Source organism: Callithrix jacchus, chromosome 11 (assembly GCF_049354715.1).
Source record: "Callithrix jacchus isolate 240 chromosome 11, calJac240_pri, whole genome shotgun sequence".
Classification (NCBI taxonomy): domain Eukaryota; kingdom Metazoa; phylum Chordata; class Mammalia; order Primates; family Cebidae; genus Callithrix; species Callithrix jacchus.
In genome coordinates this window covers 85,440,379-85,456,269 of record NC_133512.1, presented here as the reverse complement: position 1 = coordinate 85,456,269, position 15,891 = coordinate 85,440,379, and positions in this window count along the sequence as shown.

Genomic DNA, 15,891 nt, shown 5'->3' with positions numbered 1-15,891 from the left:
TTGTGTTTTAGAGGAAGGGAGGGAGATGTTAAGGCATACAGTGGCACTTGTCAGATAAAAGCAACGTGACTGAAGACAGAAATGAAAATGGTCATAACATATGCAGTAGACTATAAGTAGACATTTGCTTCATACTTAGAAAGTGAACCTAGATATTCCAGGAGAATAAAAATTGTGGAAAAGTAGTAAATACAAGAGGCTCCTGAAAATAATGACCAGTCTGCTGAAACTGCAGTTGGAAATAATGTTAGCATGATGATCACGACAGAAACGTTTAAAATGGTGTAGAAGATGCCGATTCTATTGTTACTATAACCCCTAACCTCATTTAAAGTCTCAGGTTAAGAAAGAAAATATCAACTTTGACATTTGAATCAGTGCTTATATTTCTCCAAATTTTTTATTAAGGAGTACATGCTAAATTTAAAAAGCAGAATTATAACAAAACTACAGTCATGAGCAACATAACAATGTTTCAGTCAACAACAGATGACATGACAGTGGTCCTGTAAGACAGTAACAGAATGCGTTATATAGGTCTACCATTTTTTATCTTTTATGCCATATTTTTACTGTACCTTCTCTATGCTTAGATGTATACATACTTATCATTGTGCATCAATAGCCCACAGTGCTCAGGAAAGTAGCATATTGTACAGGTGTATAGCCTAGGAGCAATAGGCATACCATACAGCCTAGGTGTGTAGTAGGCTATACCATCCGTGTTTGTGGAGGTACACTCTGTGACATTCACACAACAATAAAATCACCCAGTGACACATTTCTCAGGACATACGTTAAGCTATGCACGACCGTATATTGCTCACCCAAGCATGGTACCTACAATCAACATTGGGAAAAAGGCAGGGTTTCTTGAATATCCTTCCACCTCCCATCTTTCTTCTCTCTCCTACTTTGAACAGCCCCCATCTGTCACCCTGGCACTTGCAGCTCTATATTCTTTTCTTGCTACCATAGGTAATCAGCTTTAGACAGTGTGCAAATTTGTGCCAAGTATTACAAGGAATACATTTGATTCTACCTGTTAAGTACAAAGATATGAATAACTCATGGTCTTCTTAACTCTACCAGCAACAGTTATGTCTCTATCTTCATAGACCCTCAAAAATGTATTTAGGCCCACAAGGAGACATAGAGAGGTTATTTATTGCCACACTATTTGTGTGGCTGGGAGTTGAAATCAACCTAGGCACTCATCCTTGGGAAAGTAGGAAGTTGATTAGGTAGATGCACATCATGGGGTATTGTGTAGCTGTTAGAAGGAACAGATGATAAACACATGTAGAAACAAAATGGATCTAAAAATGATAGTGAAAAGTGTAAGAAGCAGAATGTATTTTTTGTTTACCACCAATTTATAACTAAAAATATGTGCAGGGAGAACAGAGCACATTTTATGAGAACACACACAAACAAGGAGGTACATCGATATCTGAGAATGCTAACCTCTGAGGAGACAGAGGAGAGACTGCAGAGTGGGAATTGGAGAGAACACATAAATACATGCAGACAAACATAGGCATAAAAAGGGGGGCCTTGCACAGACCAGCGAATATATGTACCATATACCAAGGTGCTGATTAACTCAACTGTGCTCTAGAGGTCCAAAATAATGACTACGACCATCATAATGACAATTTCTACTATGACTGCTACCACCATCACCACCAGAAATAAGAAATCATCATCATCATCATAAAAATATTACATGAATTTGTATTGATAGATTATCAGGCAATGTAATAACATTACTAGAAGAAATGAAGATGTTATATATCCCTAAAATTAGGTAGAAGCAACTACTTAGTTTGGCTTTGTTTAAGATCAGCAGCACTAGAAAATTTTGGATAAAATAGTGTGTCTATACATATGTGTGTGTCTTTTTAACCTAAGCTCATCCGGGTTGAGCATTCCTAATCCAAAAATTTGAAATCCAAAATGCTCCAAAATCCAAAATCATGTGTGACATGACACCACAATGGAAAATTTTGCACCTGACCTCACGTGACAGGTCACATATATTATTTAAACTATTACATAAAATTCTCTTCAGGATACGTGTTTGAGGTCTATATAAAACATAAACAAATTTCATATTTAGACTCGGGTCCCAACCCCAAGATATGCCATGATATATATGCAAATATTCCAATATCTGAAAAAAATCCAAAATTCAAAATGCTTTTGGTCCCAAACATTTTGAATAAGGGATACTCAACCTGTAGAGTTTTAATGGTGGCTCATTAAAAGGTATGTTCATGTCCTAATCCTGTTTGTTACCTATTTGGGTAAATAGTCTTTGCAGATGTAATTAAGTTAAATGTTTTCAGATGAAGAGATACTCCTGGATTATCCAGGTATGCCCTAATTTCAGTGGCAAATATCCTTATAAGTGACACATGGAGGAGGAGACAGACATAGAGAAGGTGTTATAAAGATGGACACAGAGGTTAGCGTTAGATGACCACAAGCAGAAAAAGCTGTCAGAAATCAGAAGGGTCATGGAGTGGATTTCCCCCTAGAGACTCCAAATGGAGGATGGCTTTTCAACACTTTGCTTTCAGACTTCTGGTTTCCATGACTATGAGAATAATGTTTTGTTCTTTTAAGCCATCAATCTTGGGGTGATTTGGTACAGTGGCCACAGGAAACCAATAAAACTTGTCTTTAGGAATAGTGAAATTGAGGCTATTTAGGCTCAGTGTGCCAATGGTAAGTATTCAAATTTTGCTGTTCTTTCCCTATCAAGAAGAGAAGCAATCTTACCTTTTAATTCCTGAAGGAACTCGGTTTTTTGGTTTTTTCTTCTGAGGCTGACATATGTCTGTCCCAGTATCTCTGCAGCTCCAGCGCATCTCTTCATTATAATGACTCTCATATTGAAAGTTTCTTAAAATTCATACTTTTTTTTAAACCACACATCACTCGATTTTATCTTCGGAATAACTCTTTGTAACTGGTATTAAATGTATTGTCATCTTCACTCTGTAAGTTGAAAAGTGTGGAGTTAAACTGAAATTTGCATCTAATTATTCATCAGATATATACTGAGTGCATACTGTACACCAGACCTCCTGTTAGGAACAAATACCGAATTCATTTGTTCAACAACAGAGATTCATTGCTTTGCAAATACCAGAGTAAAATGGGAAAGAAAGATGACGTGTTCTGGCTCTATAAAATTTAGTCATGAGGCAGATAGACATTAATCAAGTAATTACACATATGAATACATAAGCACGAATAGTGTTTAGTGATGAAAATGATGAAATACTTTGAGAGTATATAGGAGGCACATAGAATTAGAGAAAAAGGATCGAGCGCTGTAGTTCATGCATGTAATTCCAGCATTTTGGGAGGCCTAGGTGGATGGAGCACTTGGGGTCAGAAGTTCAAGACCACCCTGGCCAACATGGTGAAACCCTGTGTCTACTAAAAATACAAAAGTTAGCTGGGCACATGCCTCTACTCAGGAGGCTGAGTAATGAGAATTTCTTGAATCTGGGAGGCAGAAGTTGCAGTGAGCTGAGATCATGTCACTATACTCCAGCCTGGGTGAGAATGAGACTCCATCTCAAAAAAAAAAAAAAAAAAAGAGAGAGAGAGAGAGAGACAAAGTTCCTGCTCTAACAGAAATTAAAAGTACAGTAGGGAAAAGGGCCAAGTAAAGAGAAGATTAAGATTTAAAGAAAAAATTAAAATAAGATCTTCATCTTAAAAAAGAAGATCTTCATGGAAGATTCGTAGGACTAGAAAGGAATTAGGTTCTGTGGAAGGATGGAAGAGGCAGCATGAAACCCAATCTGGCGAGAAAGGAATTTGAGAAATAAAATGAGTCTGGAGAAGACATGCTGGTTGACAAGGAGTTAATCATGGAACAAAGGAAAGGAAGGGAAAATAGAGCAGCATGTGCAAAGATACAGGAGAAAACACTCAGAAAACAAATCTCATGCCTGCTCTGTTGTATTAAAATGCGTATCAAAATAGGGCATTTACACATTCCAGAAGTTTTAAGTTCATCTCAGAATTCTATTATTGGACGTTACTCTCTAACAGTGAGACTGTTCATGCAATTTCCCCCTAAGTGATCCGATAAAAACTTATTTGAAGTATGTCCAAGATGCCCTTGGCTGCATGTTGCTGGCAAAAATTCACATGATAGGAAAAATAAAAGTATTCTTAGAAGGTTCACTTGCACTAACACCAAGAACTGCACCACCAATATTAGAATAGTGTTGCTTCACTTCATAGGTTCCAGTGTTGTTAAAGTGTGACCTCATCTAGAGGCCCTTAGTTCATCTATTTTTATCTTATACTCTATCATTTAGTTGCTGAAGAGCAGAAAAAAGTCTTCCTGGGTCTCTCAGTAACCAAGAAGCTGGTATTTAGAAAGCCCACTAATGAGTAAGAGATAATTTTTTTAACAAAAGAAAGGGAATGATGCTTATAAAGATATAATTATTAAACTATGTCAAAAGAAATATACAAGCCATATAAAACATAAACATTAATGCCAAAAAGTATAAAAAGGTAAGGTTGAAACAAACCATTACAAAATGAAACCACTCTATTTGCAATTGCTGGAGTGACTTTAGAATATCTCATTTGGTATGCACTCAGACCCACAGTGCTCTTCTCTTAGATACTGACCAACGGACATTGTGATTGCTCAGTGTTAAGGACACTAAATCTCTTTCTTACAAGGGAGTTGATGCCTTCAACATCAACTTGAAGGTAACTTCTTAGGACCACCCAGATTTTTTCCTTCTGATAAATCAGTGCTTGTAGAGGGTGTGAGATTCTCTTAGTATCACTTTTGTAAAAGCATTTTAAAAATTAAGTGCAGTCTTCATTAGTAAGCATAACTACCTTGAAAACAAGTCTGGAGGATTCTTAAATAACACAAATTATGATTCTGATTTTTCATTCAGCATAAAGATCATAAATCACTTTCTTTCTTCAGCTTTGCTAAAGTCATGCTTTCCAAGACTCAATGGTTCTTACGTCAAGGAGCCACATCCCTCCCCAAACCGTTTCCCAGTCAGTATAGACAACGGAGCAACAGGGAAAGAGAAGACTTTTGATTAATTAGGGAATCCTAAACCTTAATCCAAGAGTATACTGAAATATTGTAGCAAAACAACCAGCAGTTTGAGATACTTTCTTAGTGGCATTTGACCCAAAGCAACAGATATGTGAAAAATAGCACATATGAGTCAAAATAAAGAAAATTCATCTTTTCATCTCTGGTGAGCATAACGTCATTCTTTCGATTTGTTACAATTCCTCCAAAAAATGATAACCTCTACCTTAAGGAATCTTGCTTTTGGGATTATGGATAATACGGAAGCTTAACTAATAAAATATATTAATAAAAATGTTTACCTATCTATAAATGTGTAGCTTTGTGATTTTAGTAGGAGACAAATGGAAATTCCAAATATTGTATAAAAGATACATATTTTTTCTTATATTATAAAAAATTTCAAACTATGTTGTCATCCTCTATATTTTAAATGAACAGTAGCATAATTAATAAATTCTTTAAAAATTAATACTTTTTAAAAATCAACTTTAAGTTAAATTATTACTTTTGGTGGTTTGAGATGAGCTCTTTCATTGATATATCAAACCAATAAATAATTAATTTTTCATACAGTCAAGCTATAGCTATTATACACAATAAACAAATTTACATTTCTGAAAATGATATTAACTGAAAAAATCTAGTTAATTTACAGTAGCCATGATTTAAAAGCAACCTAAGTGTCCATCAACAGACAAATGGATAAAAAATAATATAGTACATATACAAAGTGGAGTACTATTGAGCTATAAGTAACATGAGATCCAGTCATTTGCAACAACATGGATGGAACTAGGGGACATTATGTTAAGTGAAATAAGCCAGGCTCAAAAAGACAGACATCACATGCACTTACTTATTTGTGGGAGCTAAAAATTGAAGCTGTTGAAGTCATGGAGATAGAGAGTAGTAGGATGGTTACCAGAGGCTGGAAAGGGTAGTGGTGGGGGTGAAGGGATAGGGCATGGTTAACGGATGATATGAAAACATAAATAAAATGAGTAAGATCTAGTATTTGATAGAACAGCAAGGTGACTACAGTCAACAGTAATTTATTGCACATTTATAAATAAGAGTAAAATTGGATATGTTTATACCACAAAGAAAGGACAAATGCTGGAGGAAATGAATCCTCCATATATCCTTACGTGCTTGTTAAACATTGTATGCCTGAAACAAAGTATTTCATATACTCTATGAATATATACCCCCACTATGTACCCAAAAAATTAAAAATTAAATAAATAAAATGTACTGCATGCCTTCTTAAGTACAAAAAAATCAAGTTAAATTACTTTATGTAGATCACAACCCCTTTAGTACTTACCTTTAAAAATTGTAGTAGAAATTTAATAATTTACGACTCTGAAATATTTTGTTCCCCTAGCAATGTTTATATTATATAATTATATATATACAAGTATATATATATACTTGTATATATATATATAGTAAGTATATATACAAGTATATATATAAAGTATATATGTATACATATATATATAGTAAGTATATATGTATACTTACTATTGTATAATATGAAGGTATATTTAAAGATTGCTATATTTTCTCTACAGTATCACGAAAATTTCTTAACATTAAGGTAAAAGAACTTACGTATATGGAGTTCCAGAAAATATAATTTTCCTTAAAATAGTATATTGCATTTATTATCTCCTTACCTAGACACATTATTAAGTATCTTAGCAGGTAGCATTCTAAGACAGTCTTTTATGATTCTCACATCCTGTGTAGCTGAACCCAGTGACTTGCTTCTAATGAGTATAATAAGGCAAAATCATGGACTATCTCTTCTGGAATAGGTTACAAAAGCCTGAAAGTTTCATTTTGATGCTTTCACTCTCTCGCTCTCGCTCGCTCGCTCTCTCTCTCTCTCTCCCTGCCTCCTCCTCCTTCTCCTTCCTCCTCCTCATGTTGACACCTATTCTCTCTGTTTCATTATAGCAAGGAACTGAGGGTGGCTTTCAGCCAACAGCCCTTGAAGAACTGGATCCAGTTGAAAACCATATAAGTAAGTTTAGAAGAAAATTGTTCCCTAGCTGAGCCTTCAAATGAGATCACAGCCTGCTGACAACTTGATTTCAGCCTGTGAGAAACCCTGAAGTATAAAGCTTGGCTAAGCCTTGCCTAGATTCTAGATGCACTGAAACTATGGAATAACAAATGGGTTATTTATCAGTAAATTTTGCAGTAATCTGTAATGCAATGATAGATAACTGATATAATCATTTAGCCACTGTCTCTTTCTAAATCTGCAGTGTACAATAGAACACCATTCAGAGCTATAAGGAGACAGCTTTAGCCTTGGCAAAGTCTAACTGCCCAGCACTTATGCTGACATTCCCTAAGCAGAGGATCACTGTTTCTTTACTTCTCAAACAAAATCAATGCATTCTTTTTCTGTCTATTTCATAATAAATGTGTGCCTACTAGTGAAGTCTTCATACCTATGAATAAATGACTTTTTTTACCCCCATAAAACATCAAATATTCTGATATTTTAACTGATATATGAATAATATGTAAGAAAATGAACAGAGCATAAATTTTTAGTTTGATAAGTTTTGAACAACTGTATCTATTTAACCACTACCCAAAAAGCCACAGAATATTTCTATCACCCTAGAAAATTTATTCTTGCCTTTTTTTCTGTCACTATTTCTTCCCACTCAACTCTCCAACTCTAAATTATCTAATTTCTATTAACATATATTAACTTTGTCTTAAGTAGATCTTATATGAATACATTTAAACACACTGTGTAGTGTTTTGTGTCTGGATCACTTAGCTTAACATTATAATTTTTATTCATGCTGCAGCAAGTATTAGTAGTTTCATTTTTTATTGCTGAGATTAATTTATTTAAGTGGATGTACTATCATTTGCTTATTCATTCATCTGCTGTTGGGCATTTGAGTTATTTAAAGTTTTGCCTATTAAGAATAAATCTACTATAAATATTTGAGTACAAGTCTTTGCGTAAATATATGTTTTTATTTGTGCTTGGTAAGTACCTGGGGGCTGAATTTCTTTGTAAGCATATTGATAATTTTTTGGAAAATCTGTCAGAGTTATTCCGTTTTATAACTCCATTAGACATTTTGGAGAGTTCCAGTTGCTTGACATGCTTGGTAACATTTCATCTTTTTAGTATTATTTATCTTAGCCATTGTAGTAGGTAAAAATCATGTTTCACTGTGGGATTCATTTGAATTTCTTTAACAAATAATGAGGTTATGCACTTTTTCATGTGTTTATTGTCCATTCATATATATCTTGCTGATTGTTATGTTGAGTTCCTTGGATTTTTATTGTCATATGTGGATGTGTATTAATATGAAATATTATAGTATTATAATTATATATTATATTTTATTTAGAGGTATGTGTTGTGAATACTTTTACCAGATAGTAGCTTGTTTATTGATTTCTTGACAGAGTCTTTTGATGGGCCAAATGTTGAGTTTTGATAATGTCCAATTATCTTTTTAAATGTTATGGTTTATGCTTATCTTAGCCTGTCCAAGAAGTCTTTGTCAGCTTGAGGTTGTGAATTTTCTTTTAGAAGCTTTATGGTTCTGATTTCTAAATTTAGTTCTATAGTCTATCTCAATTTTTCTTTCTGGGTGTGTTAATAGAGATAGGGGTCTCGATTGACTTTTTCATATAGACATTCAGTGGTTCCAGCAAAATGTTAAATACATTTATTTCCCCCATCCAGTTAATTTGATAGTTTTGCCAAACCTCAAGTATAAATCCATGTGTCTGTTTCTGGACTCTATCTGTTCCATCAATTATCTTTCTAACATTACATGAATACCGCACCATAGCTCTAGTTTTACTGTAAGCATTGAAGTTATATAGTTCAAGTCTCCTAATATTGCTTTTTCTCCAAAATTGATTTGACTGTTTTAAATGCTCTGACTTTTCACATGAATTTTAGAATGATCTTGTGTATTTCTTGCAAATAGCCTCCTGGAATTTTGAAATGGATTGCATTGAATGTAGAAATACAGGAAGAATGAACATCTTAATATTGAGTCTCTTGATCAATGATAATCTCAGGCCTCTCTACTTATTTATGTTCTCCTCTCTTTAATGTCAGTAATGTTTACAATTTTGAGTGTTGAAGCATATTTTTTGTTATATTTATTACTAAGTATTTTTGTCAAGAACTATGAAGCATCAGAGATTTTACCCTACCTGCATGCTAACTAGATAACCTGTCATAGTTACAGCATATATATATGTGCTGATATTCTGGCTACCACTATCGCTGTGAGTAATAAACTGTTCTTTGTCTCAGACAGCAGTGTTTCTTGTCTTTTGCCAAAATCCATATGTTAATATATATACATGTTAATATATATATTAATTTACACAATTGCAAGATGGTGACAAAGACATAAAGACATTTGGGGAAGAGTTATATGGATGGACCTTTCTGAGTGGTCAAAAACTATGAAGATATTTGTATCCCATGTGAGTGCTCACCAATGGGTGACCTCAGCAGAGGAGGATTTTAATAATCAGGTGGATAGAATGACCTGTTCTGTGGACACAACTCAGCCTCTTTCCCCAGCCACCCTTGACATTGCCCAATGGGCCCATGAACAAAGTGGCCATGGTGGCAGGGATGACAGTTACATGTGGGCTCAGCAACATGGAATTCTACTCACCAAGGCTGACCTGGCTATGGCCACTGTTGAGTACCCAGTTTACCAGCAGCAGAGACCAATACTGAGCCCTCGATATGGCACAATTCCTCAGGGTGGTCAGCCAGCTACCTAGTGGCAGGTTGATTTTATTGGACCTTTTCCATCATGGAAAAGGCAAAAGTTTGTCCTCACTTGAATAGACACTTATTCTGAAGGTGGGTTTGCCTATCCTGAATTCAATGATTCTGCCAAGACTACCATTTATAGACTCACGGAATGTCTTAGCCAGCATCATGGTATTTGATATAGCATTGCCTCTGACCAAGGCACTCACTTTATAGCTAAAGAAGTGCAGCAGTCAGCTCATGCTCATAGAATTCACCAGTCTTATCATGTTCCCTATCATCCTGAAGCAGCTGGATTGATAGAACAGTGGAATGGTCTTTTGAAGTCACATTTACAACACCAACTAGGTGACAATACATTGCAGGGCTTGGGCAAAGTTCTCCAGAAGACCATGTATGCTCTGAATCAATGTCCAATATATGGTATTATTTCTTTCATAGCCGGGATTCATGGATCCAGCAATCAAGGGGTGGAAGTGGAAGAGGTACCACTCACCATTGCCCCTAGTGATCCACGATCAAAATTTTTGCTTCCTGTTCCTGCAACATTAATTCTGCTGGCCTAGAGGTCTTAGTCCTAGAGGGAAGAAAGTTGCCACCAGGAGACACAACAACGATTCTATTAAACTGGATGTAAAGATTGCTACCCAGACACTTTGGGCTCCTCCTATAATTAAGTCAATAGGCTAGGAAGGGAGTAACAGTGTTGGCTGGAGTGATTGACCCAGAATATAAAGACGAAATTAGTCTACTACTCTATAACAGAGGTAAGGAAGAGTATACATAGGATACAGGAGATCCATTAGGGCATCTCTTAGCATTACCATGCCCTATGATTAAGGTCAATGGGAAACTACAACAACCCCAATCCAGGAGGGACTGCAAATAGTCTAGACCCCTCAGGGTTGAGGATATAGGTCACTCCACTAGGGAAAAAAAAACATGACCTGCTGAGGTGTTTGCTGAAGGCAAAGGAAGTACAGAATGGGTAGTAGAAGAGGTTAGTCATCAATACCAACTATGAGCACGTGACCAGCTACAGAACTGAAGATTGTAACTGTCATGAGTATTTCCTCCTTCTGTTGTTAAAAACATGTTTGTGCATATATACACTTGTACTAAGAAAATATCTTCATTTTATTTTCTTTTCCTTTATCATGTGGCTTAAGATTTATTGACTTCGTATCAGCATTTAAGTATCATTAATTTTATGTAATAGCATTTGAGTTGGAGATTGGTGTGTTTCCAGTTAGTTATATTATGTTAGGCATAATTATGATCTTGTTATTGTATTTATTTGAAGATTATATATGATCTCAGGAGATGTGGATAGGTTCAAGTTTAAAAGGGCTGGACTTGGCCAGTCATGGTGGCTCACACCTTTATCCCAGCACTTTGGAAGGCTGAGACAGGAGAATCAACTAAGGTCAGAGTTTGAGACCAGCCTGGCAAATGTAGGGAAATCCCATCTCTACTAAAAATAGAAAAATTGGCCAGTTGTGGTGTTTGTTGCCTGTAATCCTAGCTACTTAGGAGGCTGAGACAGGAGAATCGCTTGAATCTGGGAGGTGGAGTTTACAGTGAGCAGAGATCATGCCATTGCACTCCATCCTGGACAACAAGAGCAAGACTCCATCTCAAAAAAAAAAAAAAAAAAGAAAGAAAGAAAGAAAAAAGAAAAGGGGTGATTTTGTGATGATTAGTACTGAGTGTCAACTTGATTGAATGGAAGCATGCAAAGTATTCATCCTGGGTGTGTATGTGATAGTGCTGCCAGAGGAGATTAACATTTAAGTCAGTGGGCTGGGGAAGACAGACCCACCCTTAATCTGGTGGGCACAATCTAATCAGCTGCCAGCAAATATAAAGCTGGCAGAAAAATGTAAAAAGGTGAGATTGTCTAGCCTCCCAGCCTACATCTTTCTCCTGTGCTGGATGCTTCCTGCGCTCAAACATTCAACTCCAAGTTCTTCAATTTTGAGACTCAAACTAGCTCTTCTTGCTCTTCAAGCTTGCAGACAGCCTATCGTGGAACTTTGTGATTGTGTAAGTTAATACTTGATGAACTCATTTATATATATATGAGTTATATATATGTTATTAAAATGTTATATATGTGGGGTGTGTGTGTGTGTGTTAGTTCTGTCCTTCTAGGGAACCATGACTAATACACTCACCTGCGAGGTTGCTGACATAATTCTGTTTCTTATGCATAGTTAAACTAAGGTGCCAGTTTTTTGTGAGCTATCACCTAGAGGCCTCATGCAATTTCTTGCTATATGCACTTCTCTATAAATTATCACAACATGGAATCTAGTTTTATCAGAGCAAGTGGACAAGTGGGCCAGAGAGTGCCAGAAAGAGCATGAGCAAGAGAGAAGACACCTGATGACACAAGTGACATCTCACTACTTTTGTCATATTTGTTGATTTGAAGCACGTGACTAGCTGTAGCCTACCCTACAGAAGAGCAGATAGCATGAGGAGGTAAATAGCAAGTGGTGGGGATCATGAGGAACCATGTCAGAAGCTTCCTAGCACAGTGTGTTTAATCATCATAATCTTTCTGTGGTGTTCTCTAGTGTTTTCCTAATGCATATATTTAAAGCTCTCTGGTTAGAAAACAAATATGATACCAAGAATCTACTTCCCAAGTCTGCATTTTATGCAACAACTCTATTGAAGTGTTATTGTATATTTGTGTGTCCTTTCTAAGAAATCTTGGCCTGCACTGAGATCACAGATTTTCTATTTCATCTGGTGTCACTTTTGGTAAACTGTATTTTAAGAAGTTAAAAGTTTTGGCACAATGTTAATGTTAACATTCGCCTGTTATTCTTTTAATATGTACAGGATATGCCATGATAATTCATCACCTGTTCTTGATTTTACATACACTCTCTCTCTTTTTCTGTATTTTTTTTATCTGTTTGGTTAGAAGTTTATCAATTTTATTGGTCCTTTCAAAGAATCCACCTTTTAACTCTAAAATTTTCTTCATTGCTTCTCTGTTTTATTGATTTCTACTCTATATTTTTTTTTGTTTCTATGCATAATGGGTTTAATTTGCTCTATCTTTTCTTCTGTGTTCTTAAGGCTCATCATTGATTTGAAACTTTCTTCTTTTCACATAGACATATTTAAAGCCATTATTTTCCCTCTAAACATAGTTTTTTTTGGTCCTGATGCATGGTTCAGAAACATGAGCAGAATTAATACCCATCCAAGGTATATCAGTTCTAAGAGGTCATTTTCTTCTATAGCTCTTGATTCTTAGGATTATCCTTCATTTTATTATGGCAGTGAGCTCTTGAGCTCTGTGTTTTGATTTTTTAGTCCAGAAAGAACATGAGTTTTTCCTGGAGTTTCAACTTTCCCCACTGAGTCCAGAGTTTGTAAAACCCAGGAACTCATACTATGCCCTTTCTTTAATTCAAGTTTTGACTCACTTAAAATCTCTCAGCCTTTGTCCATAGTTTTTATTCATATCCTTCAGGCAGTTGATCTGTACTTTCTCTAAAATTTTTAGCTGTAATCTGTGGGATGATTAGTCTCTTAGAGGTTTATTCATCTATAATAGAAACAGACTTACCAAGCCCATGCATTGATCAATAGATTATAGGTGTACATATTTTCCAAGTATTTCATTTTGTTAAAATGTGAGTTATATTATTCAATCTATATAATGTCTATGTTTATGGACTAGCTAATGATCTGTAATAAAATACTATTCATCACATTACTGTGCAGTATTGACGAAGTCATAAAGGCTTGCTAAGTTTGTGCTGTATATTCAATATGTATTCAGACTTATGCCATAATGTATCTCTTTTTGTTGCTTAAGTATTTTTAGTGAATGAGGATTAACAAACCCATGTATTCTGCCTTTGGACCATTACTATATTTTGAACCCATAACATGTGTCTATTATTCTTCATACATATTCAGAGTATATCTTATAACAGTTCCTTTGGAACCATTATCCACATATGCTGTGAATGCATATTAACAGCAGAATACATTTACATATTATGAGTTCATCATATTGAATGCATAGTAAAACCTTTATAAAAATATAGTTATAATATTCAAAAGCCATTTACTTAAACATGTTTCTTACTATTCTACCATTTATTAAATGTTATTTCTAAATTTCTAGTGGATATTTGCAGAAATTCCATGTTTCCAGAAGACTATGTTATCGAATACAATTTTCTCTCTTTTTTTCTAACAGGATCCTTCTTGTTAATTTTCTCAACAGAATATAGTCTACATAGGTAAAAGAAATAGCATATTTAGTTTTAATAAACACATTTTCATAATAAGCTCATTACAGAGCTCTTATTTTTATTGGTCCTGAATAGAAGCAAAACTTTTGATAAACTTCAGAAACTCCCCAAATTCTGTAAGATATAAATGAAATGGAATTTGGACCCACTTGACAAATTATGCTATTATATCTAGCTAGTTATTTATGAACCAGATAACCTGAACTCTTAATATGAATCCAAAATGGCTTTTAGTTTTCTGAGGAATCTTTGAGGTTCAACTGGTTGCAACAAGAGGTGCAAATTTCTGTGTGATTTTTAAGTGTCTTGGATAATGTTATAGAGTCATAGGCTGAAGTTTGAATGACTTTAAGCAGCCAAGAAATACAAGAGCTCTCTTGAAGAGGAAGGTGTTTATATCTCATTACTACAATGAAATCAAATTTTGCACCAGCATAAAACAAAAAAGACAGGCCTCTCCACTTAGGTAGCATTATTAACATGGTCATGAAATCTAAGCTTCAGAAGATACAACTGAGTATTGTGTTCTAAAGTCACTTCATAATCTAGATCATATTGTTCCAACCAACAGTCATTCATTCCACTTGTGTGATTAATTCAAAATGCCAAATAGCAAAAGTTTAATTCTGTAAGCAAATATAATATTGTATCAACTGCAAAATAAAACTATCACATCGTTCCAAGAACAAACATTTTTAAATGCAAAACATTTACATCTGTAGGGAAGTAACTCTTTATTCAACATGATGATCAGGTTAGTATCAAAATTATTATAATTATCAAAAATATCTTTGGGAGGAACACTGAAAATGGGGACAGATAAGGAAATAAGAACTTGGTTTATAATACATTTTATTTTAGAGAAAACAATGTTTATTATAGCAGAAGCATGGCCATGTATTTTTCTTTCATCCCAAATATAGTTTTTCTGTTTTCTGTACATTAGTCAATTTCACTGGGCTAGATTTAGAGCTCTTTGTTCAAGTGAAATCCTTCCTAAGACCGTGTGTGAAACATAAATGTTAATAAATGAATCACTTTAAAATTTCTTTATTGGTCTGTGGAAACTTCTTCAGTTTTAGACATGATCCTTGATGCACTTCAATGAAGCTGGAGGGTGTAAAAATAGTGCACAAGCTACTCAGCTCTTAGAGGTCAGGGCCATGTCTTTCTTACATTTCAGGATACTTTCTGTATCTTTTATGGTGCCTGGCCCAGAGTAGGTGTTCTGAGTGTTTCTGAATGATTGAAATAAATGAATATCTTGTTCCTTTTTGTAACCTCAACTAGCGCAGGTAGACAAAGCTGTATGTATCGAATTGTGTTATAATCGCTGTGACAATCAAGATATATGGCATATATAATGAAATAGTAAAATATGTTGCATGGCATTTAAGAAGCATAGCACAATACAAAGATCTCCAGACTAGATGAGAGTCATGAATTTTGGGTTCTGTTCTAAGTTCTTTTACTTTGCAAAGGACCTTGGTTATCACTAGGGCTTGTACCAGTGTTACCTCATCTGTAACATAGTACTATCTTACCAGAATCTGTAAGCGCTTAATGTCTTTACAGCAGTAAAATTTATATAGTAATACAACTTCAAATGTCAAATGTCACAGATATTTCTTAATTGATGACAAAATAGATAACCAAAATTTTTTCTTCAAACTATTAATAATTTTTACGTG